We start from the raw sequence: 6504 nt of genomic DNA, 5'->3' as shown, positions 1-6504 counted from the left end.
GCTTCTGGTGTCCTGTCTTTTCTGTATATGAAAGGATTCACTCTAAAGAAATGTTAGCCAGTGACAAATGTATTAAGCTCAAAAAATCCTCTATTTGTCCTCAGTGTGAAAAAAGTCTCCAGTGACTGCCTGAGCTTCCTAACAATCTGTCAGATTCATTCCAGGAAAAAGTAATTATGGGTTTAGCCTGCCCACTTGCCCCAGCAGAAGGGCTTACTGCAGACCCTGTCAAGGAAATTTGGCTGGTAGAGTTGAGGAGAAGAGCCTTTTCTATTGTGATTCCCACCCTGTGGAATAGTCTATTGCCAGTGAGATCTGCCGCTACCCTCTGGCGACTTCCAGAAGGCCCTTAAAACTGGTTTTGTCAGTTGTTGGGAGTGCTCTTTGCTGGAGGAAATTGACCCGGTAAGAAGAATACCTCATCCCCTTGGTTTTAGTTCTGATATAAGTCATTTAATTTTTAAATTATGTTTGTAATTTTTAAAAAAAAATATTTTTCAAAAAAAATATTTTTTAAATCTTAATTTTTAAGAGCCATGGTGGTGCAGTGATTAAGTGCAGTATTGCAGGCTAATTCAGTTCCCTGCCAGGAGTTCTATTCTCTGGCTCAAGGTTGACTCAGCCTTCCATCCTTCCAAGGTTGGTAAAATGAGGATCCAGATTGTTGGGGGCAATATGCTGACTCTGTAAACCATTTAGACTACCAAAACTGTGGTTCAGAAACCAACCCATAAAGCTTAGAGCATGAACTTTCACTGTGGTGGTCTCTCATGATGTAAGAGTCAAACACGCGTTCTTCCTCGGGATGAGAGCCCAGAGTCAAATCCAAAGCTCCCTTTTATTATAATTCATGCAAGGTGATACATACTTGTAACATCATGATAGGTCAGTGAAGATGCATGCTTATACAGTGAAACAATATATGATTGGCTGAGGTGCTGCCTATTCGGTGTGTCCTAAGCTGAGATAGATACCTAAAATGATTTTTCTGTTTTCATCTGCTGATAACAGTGTGTGTCAGGTTCTTCCCAAGAGCAGAGATTCCCTGGGAATGAGTCAGAGGCAGTAAAGTTCACATGATTCAGCTGCTAGTGGTCTGCCAACTAAACAACCTGCACGTATAATCTCTACATCTCCTCCTTTTTTATTAATTTTATTGGTAATTGTAATCAAGGTCTTCTTGATTTTTTAGGATTTTATAGATGTACATAATGTCCTGCCGTTTTGGCAGTGATACTTGTCTACACAAGGAAAGAAGTCCAGGCAGGCACTGTATACAGCAGCAAAGCCCAATTAACAGGATAATAATCCCAATTGCTGTTACAACCAATTGACAAACCCAGCTTAAATCAGGTAACCAGGACCACAGCCAATCCCACCAAGAGTTCACAGAATCTATTTTTAATTGAGAAGCTAATTGGTGTAGATGATCAATTTGTTGTTGAACTGTTTTTGAGTCATCAGATATATTAAAACAACATAAACCTTCAAAAGACTCACAACCTAAATGTTGACGTAACAGTAAATAATCAATGGCAGCTTGGTTTTGTAAAATAGCAGTGCGCAAAGTGGAAACTTCATGATTAAGAGCACTAAAGGCAGCAGATGTAGCATTGATAATTTTTGCTAAATTACAAGCTACGGAATTAATATTTATATATGCTCTAAGAGCTAAAGCAGGAACTCCAACCAACTCATGTTTCATCTAATACCATAGCACGCTTATTCCGATGAGTTACATTAAACAATTGCTTACTAGGTAGTACTGGAACTAATCTACTTAGACAACAAGTGGCTTTACTCATATTAGCTGGAATATAATTAAATGTTTCACTCTCACAAATAAAAAATCATCCTTTAGGTAATTGGGTATGACTCCATGCATAGCTTTGTTCTTCCATTGTAGAACAATTTAATTGTCCTTTGAATATTTGCTTACAATGATTAGTTGATGTCTGAGAGCAGTTCATGATTGTTACACATGAGACATTTTCTGCAACTGCTACTACTGGTGTATGGTAATTCCATAGCATCAGCAGGAAGGATTTTAAAGGTAAGACCCCAATCATACATCATATTATAAGAAAAGTTTTTTCCAAACTCAATATCTTTCAGTCCAGTTAAATTCTGTATAATCTTTACAGAAGTACAAACTGGAACAAGGCATGATGATAGTACTCCAGACATATCATATTCTTCAGATAAACAAAAGGAACTTAGTTATGTTTGCTAAATGAATCCAAATGTTTTCTTTTAGTCTTTGTTCCCAAACATGGTTATGTCCTCCAGTTGGGTTGCCAAGTCCAGGAGAAATAAACAACAAACATAAACAAATAACCATCATGGAATTAGCTGTTAAAACGGCAAAAATTGCAACACATAAATTTTCTGCTGTCAGTTCTTGGTCTTGTTTCTCAACTGCTGAGCTTGGGACGATAAAGCTTTTTTTTTTCCATAATAATTCCCACAGTTTGACCAGTGTACAATACAATCACTTATCCAACAATCGATCCTATACTCAAATTATACTCCATCAGGGCTGCTCGACCGCCACTCCCTCCCTTAATCCTTTCTACCCTTCTCATCCTTCTTCGACTTTCCCCACCATCCTTCTCCTCGCTTTCCTACTTCCCCACCTCTTTCCCACTTCTCACTACCATCCTTTCTAACCCTCTATCTTCTTCTCCTCCTCCTATCCTTTCTTCTCCCTCTCTTCTTTCCTACCTCCCTCCCTCCCTCCCTACTTTCTTCCTTCTTTACTCCTCTTTCCTTACCCTTTCCCTTTGGGAGTGGTTACCGAGCAGTCCCGACTTTACACCATTCCAACTTGTTTAATTCTACCATTCTACCTGTACAAAGGCAATCAATCAATTTATAATCTTCCCCTCCCCCCTCGCCATTTCCCCCCTCCCCCCTGAGACTTCCCAGAACAGAATACAGGGTATTGTAACTAACAAACATAATCTAAAATATAACATAAAACATATTCCATTTCACACCATCACACCATCACACTACCAATTCCCTTCTTTCTTAAACTCTAATAAATAGCAATTCCTAACTTCACTCAAAAACTAATTGATATTTTTTAATCTGATACTTATTTTGAATATAATCAATCCACTTTCTCCATTTCAAAATATATTTTTCTTGTGTACAGTCTTTCAAGTAGGCAGAAATTTTTGCCATTTCTGCTAAATTTGATAGTTTACTAATCCATTCTCCAATTGTAGGTAAGTCTTCTTTCTTCCAATATTGTGCAATCAATAATCTTGCAGCAGTTATTAAATTCAGAATCAGTTTTGTCTCTATAACAGTGCAATCTGAGATTATTCCTAATAAAAAGAACTGTGGAACAAACTTGATCTTCTTTTTCAAAATGTTCTGCATAATCCACCATATTTTAATCCAAAAGGCTTTAACTTTTTTGCAAGTCCACCATATATGATAATAGGTAGCATCCTCACAATCACATCTCCAACATTTTGCTTTCACATTTGGATACATACATGACAGTTTTTTAGGATCTAAATGCCATCTATAAAACATTTTATAAAAATTTTCTCTTAAATTTTGTGCTTGCGTAAATTTAACATTCCTCACCCAAATTTTTTCCCATGTTTCTAACATTATAGGTTGTTGAAAATTTTGTGCCCATTTTACCATACAATCTTTAACCAACTCCATTTCTGAATCAATTTCAACCAATACATTATATAATCTCTTTATATGCTGTTGACCTTGATCTTTTATTTGTTTTACCAGATTATCATCACTTTGCCTTATACCAATTTTCTGATCTATTTTCCATCTAGATTGCAATTGTCCATACTGGAACCATGTATAATTTCTCCCTTCATCCCTCAATTTCTCCCTAGATTTTAACTGTAATTCCCCTTTTTCCATAGTCAAAAGCTCTTTGTAAGTGATAACCTCCATTTTTTGTAATATATTTATATTCTCTATCATATGTCTGGGGATGGTCCATATTGGTATCTTTCCATCTAACTTATATTGATATTTTTTCCAAACCCTCAACAAAGCACTTCTGACCAAATTATTCTTAAATGTCTTATCAATTTTCTTGTCATATATTACATATGCATGCCATCCATATAACAAACCATAACCTTCTGTATTCAAAATCCTTTCCTCTGTTAAATTAATCCAATCAGAAATTAAAGCTAAAACAACTGCATCATAGTATAATTTCAAGTTAGGCATTTTTAAACCCCCTCTCTCCCTAACGTCTTGCATTATTTTTAACTTTATTCTCGTTTTTTTACCCTTCCATACAAAATTATTAATCCCTTTTTGCCATTCTTGTAAATTTGCATCTTTCTTCAATATTGGACTCATTTGAAACAAAAATAAAAATCTAGGCAAAACATTCATTTTTATAGCTGCCACTCTTCCCAACAATGATAATTGTAGCTTCTTCCAATTCTCCATTTCTTTAGTTACTTTTCCCCACAATACCTCATAATTATTTTTATATAATTTTACATTCGATGCTGTAATATATACTCCTAGGTATTTAACCTTTTTAACTACTTCATATCCAGTTATTCTTTTTAGTTCTTCCCTCTGATGTGTATTCATATTTTTAATTATCATTTTTGTCTTCTGTTTAAACCCAGATACCTTACTATACTGATCAATTGTCTCCTTCAGATATACAGCTGAATGTATTGGTTGAGATAAAGAAACAACCAGATCATCTGCAAACGCTCTTAATTTATAATCTTGATTTTTAATTCTAATTCCTTTTATTCGATCTAAACCACATATATTACTCAATAATATTTCCAAAGTTAGAATGAATAATAATGGTGACAAGGGACATCCTTGTCTAGTCCCTTTCTCAATCTTGAAAGATTCTGTTAATCCACCATTCACTATTATTTGAGCTGTTTGCTTTTGATATATAGCCTTAATTGCTTGAATAAAATAATCCACAAATTGCATTTTTTCTATTACTTTAAACAAAAACTGCCAATCCAATCTATCAAAAGCTTTTTCCGCATCCAAAAAGAAGAATGCTGCTGAGACCTGGCTGTTTCTTTCCAAATATTCAAGTAAATTTACAATTTATCTCATTATATCTCATCTGTCTCCCCTTAATAAATCCTGTTTGATCATTATGAATTAATTGAGTCATCAGTGGCATCAATCTATTCGCTAATATCTTAGCAAATATAATCAGTATTTAAAAGCGATATTGGCCTATAATTCTTTGGTTTAACACCATCTTGATCTTCTTTAGGTATTAATGAAATAAAAGCTGTCCTCCATGAAGGAGGAGCTTCTCCTCCCCTTTGTATTCTGTTAAATAACTCCTTAAGTGGTACAATCATCTCATTTTGTAAATTTTTATAATAAGTAGTTGTCAAACCATCTGTGCCTGGTGCTTTATTCGCTTTAAGCTGCTTAATTGCAAACACTATTTCCTCTGAAGAAATTAATTGATTCAACTCTTCCCTTTGATCTACTGTAATTTCTAAGATACCGTGGTCCTGTAAATATCTATCTATATCTTTATCATTAATCACATCTCTAGAATATAACTTAGTATAATATTCTAAAAAAGCTTTTTTAATCAAATTTTGCTGATATACTTCCTTACCTCTATATTCTATTTTATCAATTATACGTCGTTTCTGTTTCTTTCTTAATAAATATGCTAACCACCTTCCAGGTTTATTAGAATTATTAAACAAATTGTGTTTTGCATATTGTAAATTAGTTGCCACCTGATCTGTCATTAGCATATTAAATTGACCTCTTAATATATTTATTGACTCTTTTATTTTACTATCTCCTGGATTACATACCAATAACTGCTCCTTCCTTTTAATTTCCTCTTCTAATTCTTTTCGCCTTTTGTGCAATCTATTTCTGTATTTATTATTCATCTCTAATAAAATTCCCCTCATATAAGCTTTGCTGGTGTCCCAAACTATCTCTATAGGTGTCCCTTTATCCATGTTCAAAGAAAAAAATTCCTTCATTAGAATTTTACATTCATTTACATTTTGTTCATATTTAAACAAGTTCTCATTCATCCTCCATGACCTCCTGGCCTCTTTTTCCCGATCTAGCTCAATCCAAACCGGGCTATGATCAGACAAAGTTCTAGAACAAATTTTTGTCTTCTTCACTCTGAAAAACAAATCATTAGTAATTAAAATAAAATCGATCCTAGAAAAAGATTGATGTCTGTCAGAAAAAAATGTAAAATCTCTCTCTTTTTCATTGCGTTCTCGCCATATATCTCTCAATTCTAAATTTTCCATCAAATCAAAGAAGGCCTTTGGCAGTTTTACACAATTGGAAATATTTCTAAGACTTCTTTTATCTTTCTGGATATCCATCACTCCATTCCAATCACCCATTAATATATAAGTTTTATAATCCCAAGATGTTATTCTTTTATGTAAAAACTTATAAAAATTTTCTTGTTGTTGATCTGGTGCATAAACTCCTATTAAAAGTATTTTTCTC

Source organism: Ahaetulla prasina, chromosome 4 (genome assembly GCF_028640845.1).
Source record: "Ahaetulla prasina isolate Xishuangbanna chromosome 4, ASM2864084v1, whole genome shotgun sequence".
Taxonomy (NCBI): Eukaryota; Metazoa; Chordata; class Lepidosauria; order Squamata; family Colubridae; genus Ahaetulla; species Ahaetulla prasina.
The sequence above is the reverse complement of the archived record's forward strand: the minus strand, read 5'-3'. Positions refer to the sequence as shown.